We start from the raw sequence: 17,295 nt of genomic DNA on the forward strand, positions 1-17,295 counted from the left end.
TATATAAGCAGTATGTTAAATATTTAAGAGACGTATCCTCCGATATGATAAAGGTTTTTTAAAAACCCAAACAATTATCAGTGACTCACGAAATAAAAATAATATATCGTAGAATTGTGTTCAAAACGAAACCACTGGTAAGAAACCGGTGTAACGCATTTGGGTGTTTCTTTTGAAGAAAGTAACCTTTTAGCGAAGCTGATTGTCTTTCTAAATGAGTTTTAATTTCAGCTAAATATCGTTACGTTACTATAATGATTCAAAATGGATGTTGTTTGGATTCATATTTTGAGAAAGGATTTAGAGGCAGTAGTGTGTGTACGTGTAATCTATTTGATACTGAGTGGGCAAGATATTAAATGGGGTGTATTCCTATTGTTAAGGTATATAACGTGAAATTTTTTTTTAAAGGGGAGTGTATATAAACTTAAGCCTACAGTCTTGCTCTTGCTTGTTGCTGGATCTCAACATTTTGAACCGAGAGAGAGACTTAGCTGTCGTACAAAACTAAGACTCTGTAACATCATATTTGTATAGATACTCCCTCAGACATTTGGGCTCATTGATTTTAAATGTCTGAGGGAGTGGCACTCGTCGGACAAGACGTTGCAATCATCATGTATATATATATATATATATGTATGTATATATATATATGTATGTATAAATATATATGTATATATATATATGTATGTATATATATATGTATGTCAGGTCATGTCATATGCTACTGGTACCATGTAACCCATTACTACCTGCCTCATGGTCGGGTCACCGGCGACTAAACTGGTTCCCCCACCAGACTTGTTTGGTGAGGAGGGTGGCTAGTCTCCCTGAAGGATTAAAAACAAGACCTTCCAAAGGGCGAATGAACTCTTATCTGGGTCAACGGCCAACTAGCACCGTGTATATTTGTGTGTGTATATGTGTATTGGGGTAGAGAGAGCTCCCGTAAGCCGCGGTGAAGAAACCTTTCTAGGAGAAGCAAATCTCTGATTTAAAAAACCATAAAGCGGAAGTCTAGTACCCGCATTAAGCTGGTCTGCAGTTTAATTTGTTGCTGGCTATCTTGCTCTTGCTTGTTGCTCGATCTCAACATTTTGGACCGAGAGAGAGAGACTTAGCTGTCGTACAAAGCTAAGACTCTGTAACATTATATTTGTATAAATACTCCCTCAGACATTTGGGCTCATGGATTTTTAATGTCTGAGGGAATGACACTCGTCTGACAAGACGTTGCAATCATCATCATATATGTATGTATATATATATATATGTATATATATACGTATATATATATATGTATATATATATGTATATATATGTGTGTATATATGTGTATATATATATGTATATATATAATGTATACATATATGTATGTATATATATGTATGTATCTATATATATGTATTTACATATGTATGTATATATATACGTATATATATATATTTATGTATATATATGTATATTAAATTAAAGATTCTTGAAGCGTCGTACATTAGAACTCTTCAACCTAATATAAATGACATTGCATTTCAAAAAAGCAGTAACGTTCTGAAATGTCTTGCGTAGTCCGTGTTGGACGGACTTCGTACATGGTGTCTACGAACTTGCTGGTTTTAACACTCGAATTTTTAATCGACTTTTATTCTTAATCGACTTTTATTTTAACTCATCACTTACTATATATATTTTAGTTTTCATTTTTAATCCTCATTTTCGCAATCCTGTATTTTTAACACCTGATGATGATTCGTGGAAGAATCGAAAGCGCTCGTAACAGCAACATGTACGGATCCTTTATTAATATTTTTGATTTTGAAACAAAAAAGACAATACGAAAAATTGAAAAATTAAAAAAAAGAATTATAAGACAAAATGTCTTCGTTGTATTTAATAATATTTGCTTGAATGTATATATATGTATATATATATATGTGTATGTATATATATGTATATATATGTATATATATATATGTATATATATATGTATATATATATATGTATATATATATATATATATGTATATATATATATATATATATATATATATATATATATATAGTCATCCACTTACAGTACTTTTTCGCTGTTTAACAGCTCATCAATTCGGCTAGACAAGCCACTATGTCAAATGAGGATCGAATCCCGATCGCCCAAATATATATATATTTTAAAATATAATTATCCACTGACACGACTTTCGTCGTCTACGATTCATCATAGGGGTTTAATCTAGCAAGATCCCAAATCTTATCCATAGGTAAAAGATTATTATTATTATATTGTCCAATTTCTACTGTACACTCTTTAACCCTTATCCTTGAGTGGCCTCTTGGCCTTGATAATGTGGTGATACCTATGAAAAAAAAAGAAAAAGTCCAATGTGAACAAGTTCTAATTGAATCGTCCCCCTAAGTAATCCAAGTTACAAAATACCCACTGTTTACAATGCTAAAATCACAATGACTAATGTATACCTATTAACCCTTATCCTTGAGTGGCCTCTGGGCCTTGATAAGTGGTGACACCCATGTAAAAAAAAAAAAAAATCCCTTAACCTCTATCACTCGGCTATCACGCACGACTGCTGAATGTATCGCGTTTCATGTAGATGCAATTTATTTGTTTTTGTTTACGATATTTTAATAATGAATTCAATTATTTATACGAAAGTGTATTTTTACCCAGATGCGGGTTGGAAATAATTTCATCTTTTACCAATTTGGTTCCCGCGAATGGGGAGCGGCATATGTATTGTTTTTAACATATAATTGTCGATTGACAAGTGTTTCGTCGTCTACGCTTCATCAGAGTGGCTGAATATAGCGAGATATCAATAATTGAATCCGTTTAAAAATTATGGCAACACACACAACTATATATATATATATATATATATATATATATATATATATATTGTTTAAAAAAAAAACAAGACTGCAAAGAATAGGTTGATAGCAGCAAATAGTGTATTTCATCGTTAGTTACAATTGTTTCAAAACTATTCGGACAAATCTAAACATTATGTCGTTTGAAAATTTATTTATTGAATAAAACACACTTTAACAATCAAACAATGGAAACCATGTAATGTTTGGATTTTGTCCGAATAGTCTTGAAACAATTGTAACTGACGAAGGAATACATTATTTGTTGCTATCAACCCATTCTTTGATATTCTTGGTTTTTGTTAAAACAATATATGAATGCTCAATTATGAAATATGATAATTTTGTAGCTTACAGTTTAAGTCATCTCTGTTTGGCTTAAAATTTATTGGTATATGGATGGACGATTACTGAATTATATAAACCCAGTAAAATTCGGAATACTACAAGTAAGACACACTCTCTCTCCTTATATATATATATATATATATATATATATATATATATATATATATATATATATATAATTTAAAGGAGATTAGAACAATAGTCTAAAGAGCTGAGTGTATTTTAATGTAACAGTGAAATTACTAGTTTAATTAAAATACAGGAAATAGAAAGTGCTCGTTGTAATTTAGATATATAATAAGCTCGATAGTTAAATGTCCTAGAGCTAATTCAATATTAAGTAATGTGATTGATAATTTAAAATTTAAAAATCAAATTATAATTATAATTAAATTAAAAATCCGTTTCATAAGAAGGAACAACAACAAAATCAGTTGATTTTAATTTTAAGTTAAAAAAAAACAACAACTAATAAAGATGAGACTAATAGTCCGAAATAAAAATAAAATTAACATAAAATGCTCATCTCAAAATGAAAAATTCCAATTAAGGAATAATATATATATATTTCAATTGATTTTGTTGTTGTTCCTTCTTATGAAACGGATTTTTGATTTAATTATAATTTGATTTTTAAATTTTAAATTATCAATCACATTACTTAATATATATATATATATATATATGTGTGTGTGTGTGTGTGTGTGTGTGTGTGTTTGTGCCTGGACGTGCGCGCTCGAGCGTGTGTGCGTGCACGTATGTCTAATAATGTATATAAACGATTATGTCTTTATATCAATGTTTGCAATTCCCATTCAGCTTACTCTTTTTTCAGGTTTTTCTGTCGCTATATCAGTTTTCCTCAAGTTCAATATTTCCTTTAACTCCCTAGAAAGTGGTTTTATTATCATGGTAATTCTCATTTTTGTCCTCATCGTCGTTATTATTATTATTATTATTATTATTATTATTATTATTATTATTATTATTATCTTATTATTATTATTATTATTATTATTATTACGTTGTCTTTTCGGTTTTATATTCCACGTGAAATTCATTACGTTTCCATTTTCAGGTCCACTCTTCCGCGTGATCGGCGCGCGTTTAATTAAACTACTTACGCACGCGAGTCTATAATACGCATGCGCCAGTCTATTCCCCACACGGCCACCTTCTAGCGTATTATAAGTGCTCGGCCCATTCACACGCCAACTCCATTTTTGCTGGAAAAACATTTCAAATGACCAATTAAATGAGGAAAATGGAAAAGGTGTCCATGCAAAGTCGTTCAGAAAAACAGATAGATTAGCAAAGTTATTGTAAGCTAGGCCATTGTTTATATCGGCACGCCTTTCATTGCGGACACGAGATTGTTGTTTGCTCTATAATAAAGAACAACGTGCATTTATATGCGTACATGTTTTAATATGTACTTCTATTCTGACGCGCTAAAGTTAGCGAGTATAACCGTTGCTCATTTTGAAAATGGTGAGTGAAAGCGAGGAATTTAAAGTGATGAGGAAAAGCGAGCGAACAGGAAGTCAGGCAATCGCTGTTCTGTCATTATTGCTAAGCGACGAAATGGAAAAAATGGCTTTACTGATGATGGATAAATTAAAATAACGGTTTGGATTATCGATTATCGGTAATTATCGGGAGTATTCTGAGACAAAATATAACTAAAATCACTCCCAGACTTATACCCTAAAGGTCTGTAAATGTTTAAGAAAATCTGTTCAGCCATTTCGGAGTCTATAAGGAACGAACTCTCACACTCACAGACAAAGTTACATTTATATATATATATATATATATATATATATATATATATATATATATTCCAATAGAAAAATGCGAGCATGAAAAGTAATATGGTTAAGCTTAAACATGGAAAAGTAATGGACTAGTTGTTAAAACTGGAAAAGAAAAGGACAAGATATTCTAGTAAAAAATGTAATAAATTTATAACTTAAAATATTCCATCATTAAGAATTGATTACATTATGTTATAAATTGAATTTTAAAAAAATGTGTTAATACCGCAATATTTTAAGTTATAAATTTATTATATTTTTTACTAGAATGTCTTATCCTTTTCCATTTCAGTTTTAACAATTAGTTCTTTACTTTTCCATGTTTAAGCTTAACCATATTACTTTTCATGTTCGCATTTTTCTTTTGTATTCCTTGAGTTTTCCAGGTTTCCAGTAAATTCAATTATTCTTTGTTTAATTTTAGTCTTATTTTTTTGCCCCTATAAACATAACATACACCTATGTAAAAACAATGTACAATAAAATCCTCCAGTTATGTCCCTTTCATTCTTTCATTCTCTCTGTTTCACTTGATACTTCTCTTTTAGCGAGAGCAGTTAATTAGTATCTATCGCAGTCGCTGAAGCGATGTGGTTGCTATGGAAACCAGTCCGGAAAACGTCGCTCACCTCCTTAGTTTTTTTTTTTTTTTTTTAATTTTTTTACGATTTTGAAAACCAGTAAAACATTCATCATAGCTTTTGTTTTATTGAACGAAATTAAAAAAAAAATCACAATATAGCTGAGAAGGTGATCTATAAACTTTAATAGTTGTTTAAAATTTGGTAATAAAATGAGCGAGCGGTGAAACTTTAAAGTAATTCTAAATGACTATTATATATATATATATATATATATATATATATATATATATATATATATTACTGTTATTATTATCTATATATAAATACGATAGTGTGTGTGTTCTATTGTGTGTCACGCTTACATCCGGGCCGTTTAATTATGTTCTGTTATTTCTTGTCATAAATAATTTATCAAGAATTCTTCATAAGTTTTTATTTCGGTTTAGATTCAATCTAATGCACCCAAGTCATATGGATATATTTTTTTTTATTTTTGAAGTCGCAACTTTATAACATATAACAATCGATAGGACATTAACTCTATAATAATATACACGAAATCTGCAAGAAATAAAATATCATATTTAAGCCTTCTTTATGATCGGACTTTATCGGGCGTCCGTGCTAGCCTAGATAAATACTTTTGCAGTTTGAACAAAAAAGCTACAATAATATCAGAGCGTCCCATTTACACTGACAATCTACAGAATGTCAACATCAATATTTTACGTATGAATGAGTCCTTTGTGGAATTTCCACAGGTCCCGCTAGTTATTATTATTATTATTATTATTATTATTATTATTATTATTATTATAAAGTCATATATATATATATATATATATATATATATATATATATATATATATATGATGAAAATAATGGAAGTAGTATTCCGACAAAATAGAGAAAATAAAAAAGGAACAAACCGTATTATGTGTTCACCAACGTTTCGTCTTTATTTCACCCAGAGGAAGTCTCGAAATAAAGACGAAACGTTGGTGAACACATAATACGGTTTGTTCCTTTTTTATTTTCTCTCTCTCTCTCTCTCTCTCTCTCTCTCTCTCTATATATATATATATATATATATATATATATATATATATATATATATATAGGGTGTCCGTAAAGTTACTATACAGTCTTAAAAGTTACTATACAGACACCCTGTAATATATTAATAGTACAGTAAGATATTGTATTAAAATATTTATTTGTAACAAAAGAAATAAAAAGAAATAACACCTTTATGTTTATAAAAATCTCAGAAAATACACGTGTTACATCCGAAAAGACTGTTACAATCAAGGCAAACTATTTCTATGACAAATATTCCTGTGCGTTTTCTGTTTTCCAATATCGCTTCAAAATAAATTTGCGCTCTTCCAAAGTTAGGTTGCGTGGCATGCTTGATTAAATAAACCTGTAAAAAAATAAATATTAACTATTAATACAAATATAATACAATAAAACAATAAGACTGTATTGTAACTTTACGGACACCCTGTATATATATATATATATATATATATATATATATATATATATATATATATATATAAATATATATATATATATATAAATATATATATATATATATATAAATATAACACGGAAATTACATAATTGTAATTATGTAATCGACGCATCGACAATTATGTAATTTCCGTGTTATATTTTTATGTTATTGCTCTGTTTACCACATTGAGCTCTCATACCCGGATTTCCTTCTGGAATTATTCCATTATAACACTATATATATATATATATATATATATATATATATATATATATATATATATATATATATATAACACGTTTACGGTTGAATTATTTTTACGACGTCAGGAATGATAAATAAATTTATATAAAAAATTTAATCATTAACGTAATTTTATGACTTCATAATATTAATAATAATAATAATAATAATAATAATAATAATAATAATAATAATAATAATAAATTAACGCATTTTCATAAATAGCGCGTTCGAACACTGGCGAAGAATGATGAATATGAGACTTTCTGTCGAACTCCGGATTCTGCATGGAATTTTGCACTGAACAATTCATCTAATCTACGAAGGAAAAAAAAACTTGTTGCGTAACGGATTAAGTAAAAATCAGTTCTAAGCGCCAATCTTCTGCGGGTTGAAGTTTTAATCCTGAATGCGGCCAACACGAACAATAAAATTGCGGATGATTTGAGACTTCTACACGATAACATGGTATTTTTTACAAGGGAGTCACCGCTTATCAAGGCCCGAAGGCAACTCGAGCATAAGGGTCACTGAATGTAAGGTGGTAGTGTAGTTTATTTTGTTTTTTTTGCATGGAAGTCACCACTTATCAAGGCCTGGAAGCCACTCGAGAATAAGGTTTATTGCGTGTACAGTAATCAATGGGATAATATCGTAGTATTCGTTAGTAATGGAGATTTGATAAAGTGTCTTACTTAAGGGGGCGGTTTATCAGGAATTTGTTTATGTTGGACTTGAAGACATCAAAGTTGTAGTCAGGTGGGAAACAGGCGTGCATTTCTAAGAAAGAAGCTTTGTTCATGGAATCTACGCTTTGATTTAGGCACAGATAAAGAATGGGGAAAATTATTGACAGTAGTTTCAGCTAGACGGGTGTTTTTCGTGAAAGATTGGCGAGCACCTGCCACGGAAATAACGATAAAACAAAGACAGGGTGCAACGTCTCTTCTGTGGGAGAGAGGTTACGGGGAAGAGAAAAGGACATCCCCACTAAGCCACGAAGTCTATTTTATACTCTGTCAAGGCAGGTTAGGCTGTTTTTAGAAGCCCCTGTCCAGAGGTGGCAGCAGTACTCCATCCTTGGACGTACTTGGCTTTTATATAGATAGAGAATTGCATCAGTAGTGAGATATCTTCTGGAGCGGTAGAAGGATCCTATTATTTTTCCAGCGACCTTGGTAACAGACTTGATGTACGGGTTCTATTTCAGGTCAGTAGTAAAGGTCAATCCCAGAAGCTTATCAAAACATGGAGCCTCCCCTAGACGAGAGTAATCGTTAATGGTATAAATTGGGTAGAATTCGTATTATTTGAGTGGAACGGCTCTACAACAAGGTATTTACATTAGACTTGAACGCTACTATATTGTAATAGGCCGGGAAGCAGGCCAATGGAACAGTGTTCCAGTGGCGGGCAGTTCTGGAAAAGGAGATTTGTTTCATGTATAGTTTCAGTTTATTTAAGACTTCTACCCGGTCATAACTGATAGAAAGAGAACATGTTTTTTTTCCGCTCGGAATTCGGTGCAGATTCTCGAGTTCGAAGGATTTCAGAGTTCGACAAGGTAGACATGAAGAAGGTATGAGATTAAATCGGCCGAAACGTTGTGAAAATAACACTCAATATGATCCAAATAACCAAAATAATACAAATTATCAATTCTCAACGGGGGAAAAAAATTCGGAAAACATAATCTACATTATTTTCTGTAACGTTTTGAAAAAACATTTTATTGTGTATGTGAACTTTTTTTTTTTCTGAACATTGGATTTATTTTATTATACATTTTCGATTGTATTACTTTTATCTCGTTTACTTAACTTAATCGATCTGAATTTTCTAAAGGTTCATATAAGTATCATCATCTCTTAATAATATGAGAGTTTCGATTTTATTCAAGTATGCTGTGAATATTCTTCAGAAAGTGTGTAAAATATTTTCGCTCAGAAGCCATAGTATGGTACAAATGACAGTATAAGATATAAACATCTATATGTCTGACTGTCTATCTCCATATTTTCAAACTCTATCTCCTCCGAAACTAAATGCCGAAGAGCGGCGTTAGAAGCCTCAAATCATTGGATTTTTTACGGACCGATCTTTAATAGGTCTTTAGCCGGTTAAAATAGTTTTAAGGGATCAAAAAGGGATAAGAATTAAAAAAAAAATCGTTACACATTTTGCACATCCATCCAGTTTATTTTTAATTTTTAATTAGTTCACAGTTGGTACAGTGGTAACGTCACTAGCTTTGAATGTTAAAGTTTTGCTTTCGGTTTCAATTCTAACTGATGGCACCAAAATAGTTTTTTTTTTTTTTTTACTTTTGAAATAACAACTAAAATATCATATTTAAGCGTATTTTACACCCGAGCAAAGCTCCCGCCCTCTTCGCTAATATATATAAAGCTGATCTGCAATCATATATATGTAATTTTCAGAATGAATAAATTATTTCCACAGTCAAACAAGGTCGCAGCTCACAAGAGCCACGACAGCCAACAAACCGTAAGTCCAAGATTCGAGTTTCGCCCTAATTTAAGCTTGGGACTCGAAACTGAGGGTGAAACTCGTGTTTGTTGGCTTTCATGGTTCTTGTGAGCTGCGAAGTTATCTGGCTGCGAAGTTATCTGGCTGTGAAAATAATTATATATATATATATATATATATATATATATATATATATATATATATAGATGAGGAAGTCAGTCCGACAATCCCAATCAAGATATAGATATAGTCTAAAAAGATTTGCTTAATTTATAAATAATATAATAAAATAAAATAAGAATAGTTTAAAGTCCCATTTTATATATCTTAGTTTTAACAATTGCATAAACCGATTTTCCGCTCGACAAATTCACAATTACAAAACCGGATTCAACTATATACGAGTGAAAAATTCAAGAAAACGTAAATTGTTTGAATATAAAATAGGGGTTATCCTCTGTTTACAATGACGTTTTTTTTAAAATTAAAAACAGGACAGCGCTTAAATGCACGACTATCTAGTGGTAAATACATTTTCTTAATAACAAAATGTAAATACAATCCAATTAATATTTCGTAAGTATATAAATTCAAAAATATTAAGAACCAGCAGTGAGGCCCGATGTTGTCCGGGATTGAATAAGGTTCAACACATTTTCCACCCACTTTGTTATCGAAATCGGTGAAATTTTATAAAATTATTTGTAAACAATAGCTTCACGTAAAGTTTAAATGCAAAAGCCAAGTATTATGGTTCAGCTGTTCTCTAAACAGAAAAAAAAACATGTCGAATGCGCTTCTCCCTTACCAAATAATGAACTGTTGATTTTATGAAATCATTTTTACATAATAATTTGAATTAAAACGTATAAAAGACAATTATCATAGCTAAATTATGTTCTAAAAGGAAACTTTCTTTTCGAACTTGAACCTGTCTTATAAAAGAATCTGCAGTTAATTTTATAGGGTGGACTTTTCTGCTTGTGCGGTGATAAAACTTTTTGAATGCACTCATAATGTTTAATAAAAGCTTTAACTTTGGTCAAAATTTGACGTTGTTCTTGAATTGGATTTTTGTCAATTTATCGGTTTTCGTTACTTATCAATCCGATGCAAAACTACGTAAGAACACTCCCTGATACATTAAGTACTTTCGTGTGGAATTAAAAAAAATCAACCCAGCCGCTTCTCAGTTTATCTGAGTTCCTTTTATATAATAATAGTATTTATTTAGTGCTTGTCACCAGCTCTGGTATTATCTACGACCAGAACCTCATTTGAGGCCCAAGAGACTTAGGTACCTGGGCCAGTAGGGGGAAGTGGGTGGTCGAGGGTCATCTAACTTCTTTGCTAGTCATTTTATTGAAACTTTATAACAGCCCTAAAGCAGACACCATCACCATAATACCACATTCTCTCTACGGAGTTTATCTACTTAAAACATCCCCAGCTTATGATTTGAACTTTGTTTACAAAAAAATCTTTATTTACAAAAAAATCTTTATTTACAGTTTCTGAAAAAAAAAATGAAAAAAGAAAACATGTACAGGAAAACAAAATAAAACATTTATGTACAAACTAAGCCATTTTTTACTCTTTTAAAACAAACCTAAAAGGATGAGATGAGATGATGGGGAGGGGAGGTAAGCTAAAATACACCCAAAAAGAAAGAAAAAGTGAACAACTGAATAAACTGCTTATGGGGGCGGGTTAGTAAGTCCCTCCAAACCTAATTCTAAATATGGAGGGCCCACTGTTTCGGACTAATGTCGAAAACAAACAGGCCGTTCCCTTGTGGGGAGTGGGGGATCTAAGGGGTGATCTTTTGAAAAAAAAAAAAAGAAAAGAAATATGATCGGTATGGGAACGTTTGGAATGAACGACGTCTTCCAAGATAATGTGCGTATAGGGGCAAACAGACCGGGGACAAAACAAAGAGTGGAAAGGGACTCTTTGGAAGCTCTCATAGTACCGAACGTTTTATATAATAGTATATATATATATTGATCCAAAACGTTTTATACAATAGTATATATATATATATATATATATATATATATATTTATATATATATATATATAGTGATCCAGAACGTTTTATACAATAGTATATATAGTGATCCAGAACGCTTTATATAACAGTATATATATATATATATATATATATATATATATATATATATATATATATATATATATATAGTGATCCAGAACGTTTTATATAATAGTATGTATATAGTGATCTAGAACGTTTTATATAATAGTATGTATATAGTGATCCAGAACGTTTTATATAATAATATATATATAGTGATTCAGAACGTTTTATATAATTGTATATATATATAGTGATTCAGAACGTTTTATACAATAATATATATATAGTAAGCCAGAACGTTTTATATAATACTAGCAGGGGTGCCCGGCGTTGCTCGGGTGTTTGGAGGTGTATGCTGTGCAAAAAAAGCAAAAAAACAAAAAAATGGTTATTTTTTTAAAACTTTTACCCCTATTATGACCCCTTAAAATTTATTGTTTCGGGCTCAAATCACTTTATTAAGTTAGATCCAGGTTCAAGGAATCTATATCTAAAATTTCAAGTGTCTAGACCCAAAATTGTCGGAGGAGTTTGGTAGAGTTCTTAAAGGTAAAATCGTTGAAATTTGACCCCTTAACAGCCAAATTTCTGGCTGACACCCGTCACATCGATTTTCCCAAATCTCAGTACCCGGTATTTCAAATTTCGAGTCTAGACTAAAAATTGACAGATTATTGCGTAGGGAAATGTACACAGACAGACAGACACACAGACACACAGACAGACAGACAGACAGACACGTTCACTTTTATAGATATATAGATTATATATATATATATAGTGATCCAGAACGTTTTATATAATAGTATATATATATAATGATCCAAATCGTTTTATACAATAGTATATATAGTGATCCAGAACGTTTTATATAACAATATATATATATAGTCATCCAAAATGTTTTATACAATAGTATGTTTATGTAGTGATCCAGAACGTTTTATACAATAGTATATATATAGTGATCCAGAACGTTTTATATAACAATATATATATAGTGATCCAAAATGTTTTATAAAATAGTATGTTTATGTAGTGATCCAGAACGTTTTATACAATAGTATATATATAGTGATCCAGAACGTTTTATATAATAGTATATATATATATATATATATATATATATATAGTGATCCAAACGAAGTACTGTTTAGCCATACCACAGCTGATCAGTGCGGCTAGGCTTATACATACTTCAAGACAGGATTGAAACCCGACTGTTTAGGCGACAGTCAAAGCTGTTGTACTACTGCTAATATGAGCATGTAAAATTACAATGGTTAAGCATTGTCCAAACCCCTAAGATCTATTTGTTTACACAAAGAGCATTGCTTTGTTCGCTTGTTCATTATTTTGCTCTACAATATGCTCAACCCGAGTTAGCATTTATAGTCATTTAGATACAGTACTACTTCGCTGTATCACAGCTCACCAGTGCCGCTACGCTAGAAACTACTTCAAGCCAGAAATATTATATCTATACCCCTATATTTTTGTGTGTGCATATTAAAACCCGCTTTTTTTCTATTTATTTAAAAAGAAAATACAACTTTGTTATATATGGGCCGTGGAATTGCATTCATCTACAAAAGATTTAACTAATTTGCATATTCTTTTAAACATTCATTTTAATTAATTCTCTATTAGTTTTTCCGGGTTTCTGATGGGATGATCATCTTCAGTTAAGTATTACGTGTAATTATACTAATGCAGATATTCTACATGATTTATACTTGCGTAATATTTGCGTAAAATTTTATAGTAAACACAAAACTCTTTCTATATATATTTATGTATGTGTTTAAGAATTTGCTTCAAGGTTTTTGCCTAGCAAACTCCTCTGTCAGTTTTTGGTCTGCAGACATAAAACCTCATATATAGGCTATTCGAACATATGCGAAAATTTATATTTGGATGTTAGCCGGGGAAAATAGGTGTGAAAGTGAAAATTAAAAAAATAGAATTTGCCTAGTGAAGGTCAAAGGACAGCATTACGAATATGCATGTGTAACGCAATAGCTATTGGTTAATGTTTTAGTTTTTTAGCCTCGCAGGAAACATATCTTCATAGCTCAGGCATTAACGTCAAAGGAAAAAGTAACTTGTAAGATAAACGTTTTGTTTTCGATTCTCGGTGGTAGCGCACGCGTCATGTAAAAAAAAATTTTTTTAAATCATTACTATATATTAGGTCCAATACAGTATAATAATAAATACGAAATCTTCATTAATCAAAATGTCATATTTAAGCATATTTACGACCGAGCAATGCCGGGCGACCTGCTAGTATATATATTATATTTATACAGATACAGATAAAAGTAACATAATACATAAATATGTCAATAATAATAGCATTAACAACAATAACATCGATAAAATACAAGAAAGCAGTAAATACAGACTCTGTGGACAAAGAGACGAAACGATAAACCATATAGTAAGTGAACACAGCAAGCTGGCTCGAAAGGAATACAAGAAAAGACACGATCAAGTGGAAAGAGCAGTACACTGGGAATTATGCAAACAACTACATGTCGAACGCACAGACAAGTAGTACAAACATAAGCAGGCAACGGTACTTGAAAACGAGAATCACAAAGCCCTATGGACATGGACATACAAACTGATAAACCCATCCAAGCAAGAAGACTAGCTGTCGTAATAATTAATTAACAAGAAAGAACAATCCTGTCAAATCGTAGACTTTGCTGTTTCAGCTGACCATAGGGTGAATATCAAAGAAAAAGAGAAACGGAGCTAATACACAGAGCTAGCCAGACACCTGAAAAGGGATATGGAAAAGGAAGAAAATCAAATAATACCTATAATAGTGGGAGCACTAGAAACAATCCAGGAAAACTTTGGAAAAAGAATGGGAGAAATTGGAATGAAAGAAATGGCTGAAAAAATACAACGAACAACAATAATGAATACAACTGAAATATCAAGGAAAACTCTTGAATGTGGAAACTAACACAGACGAACCAAAAGTGTAGACCAGACAAATTGCTTCAGCGAAAAAAACATGAAGCGTACATGGAACCAATAACATTGAAGTTGCATACCTATAAGTTCTCTTACCCCAGCCCATCCCCGATTTCCACATCATTGCCTCCCCAAAGAAAAGAGTGAAACCAAATAGCAAAGTAGTCAAGGAGGAAGGAAAGACCGAGGAGTGAGCACTGACCAGACCTCCACTGTATAAGTCCGAAAAGAACTGAGACCTTGGTGAGGCTTACTGCCATTCAGATTCCAGTATTTCCACTGCCAAGGAGAAATCAATCGCAAGCAGCTGTTGCGATAATGCAAATTTATTTGTAATTGTAACCAAAAGAGGTGGAGAGTACTGGAAAATCTGGGGAGACTTGTTGTCACTCAGCTTTCAGGGAACACCACAGGCTGTATTCAGTGCGATCTTTGATACCTTGTGTGAAAGCTCCTTATGAGCCCATAATAACCAGCAAAACCGGTAGTTGGAAACATCATCACATAAGCAAACAATAGAATGTCCTTCAATAGAATAATCAGTGTTATATTAGATCCGATCAGACCGTGAATTAAAAAAAAACAAACTTCTAATCAAATATGGAGAACTGCTTTAGATATATGATTGCAAGAAATAGAATTATAGTAAGGCATCATTTTTTTCTCGAGATTATAATTTAATTAGAGTGACTCGTAAATCAGTTAGTAATAACTATGTCACGATCTTTTCTTGAAAATCTGGTAATTTGGCATGTAAGTAAGATTTGCAATTTTTTCAAAAATAAAATGAAGGGATTAATGACTATCTCATGACGTCACTTCCTTTGGTGACGTCACTTCTGGTATCGAGTACCGGTGCCGTCAGTGAGATTGGGTCGTGTGCAAACGCCCTACCGTTGAGAATGGTATTTCTAAACTCACTTTGCCTGTAATTTATGTGAATACATGTTTCGTTCCTAAAAATCCTGTGTTCCTTCGTTCTTATTACCATTTAACACCATAACAGTTCGATTGGGTGGATTTGATTACAGAAAAAAAAATAAATAAAAGTGTAGAATATTGGCAGATGATATGGCAACACTTTAAAATATATATATTTCATAAGATTAATACAGGGTGACCCCCCCAAAAAACGGGCCCCAACTCTAATTAGGCCTCGTTTTTTAGTATTTTGTCCGAATGAAATGAAACTTTGGTCATAACTAGTTTATTATATTCAAAACATCACATCACAAAACACTAGGGTCTTTGGCCTTTTTTTTCTCGGTTCTACAGCATGTTTTTTTTCATTATGAAATTGATTGTATCAATATATTAGTTAAAATAATGTGATTTTTAGATCGGAAACAGTTAAAGCCATTTCCGGGACTTACTCCTTGTCGCCCCCTCGTTTAAAATAGATATGAATAAAATGATGTTTAGATCGTAAAATGTTTCAGTCATTATCGTAAGTTATACCATACACTCAACTAAACTTTAGCCTCTGTCACATCAACGAAATGTTGCATCCCTCTGCCTGTTCCACAAGTACTTTAATGGTGAATGCTCTGACGAACTGCAAATACTTGTGCCCCCTCGAAGTAAATACTCCGACAAACCCGGCGAGCAGCTAAGTCCCACCCCTTCACAGTAGATATCCCTAGATGTAAGAGAGCCTTCTACTCCAGTAGTTTCTTCCCCAGAAAAGCTAGACTTTGGAATTCCCTTCCGGGTCCCTGCTTCCCCGACTGTACTGACATGCAGAAATTCAAGTGCAACGTTAACTTACATCTTGCTGTCCAACTTCCTACACAGTACCACTGATGCTTTTGTGCCTGATAGTAGCCCTCCTACAACGAAGTGGCAATGTGCCTTGTTTGGAGTGAAAATGTAAAAAAAAGCCCTCTTAAAATACATATGAAATAAACTGATTTTCACATCGTAAACTACTTCAACCATGTCTGTGATTGACTTTAACTCCACTTCCGTTCCTTCCATCCGCTTTCACAATAATATGAGAGAAAATAAGGTACTTTTACAGTATTCCCCCTTTATGAGAAAACAATGAAAAGTCATACGGCTCGAAGATTTCACGTAATTTTCGGTTTAAAAAAATTTTCATGGACGTCACAGGTAAGACTTTCTGTGTTTTATTTTATATGGGTATTATACTGTGTAAGTACGTTATTTCTTGGATCGATTTCTGTACAAATACCTTATTACTTATTTTAAAAAATGCAACTACTCGAGTATTTTACGTAATTATCGGTTGCGCTAACTTTTCTGTACGTTACGGCTAAGAGTTTGTTTTTTCATATAGATACTATATTGTA

The sequence above is a fragment of the Euprymna scolopes genome, chromosome 34 (genome assembly GCF_053919585.1).
Source record: "Euprymna scolopes isolate OS-2025 chromosome 34, ASM5391958v1, whole genome shotgun sequence".
Classification (NCBI taxonomy): Eukaryota; Metazoa; Mollusca; class Cephalopoda; order Sepiida; family Sepiolidae; genus Euprymna; species Euprymna scolopes.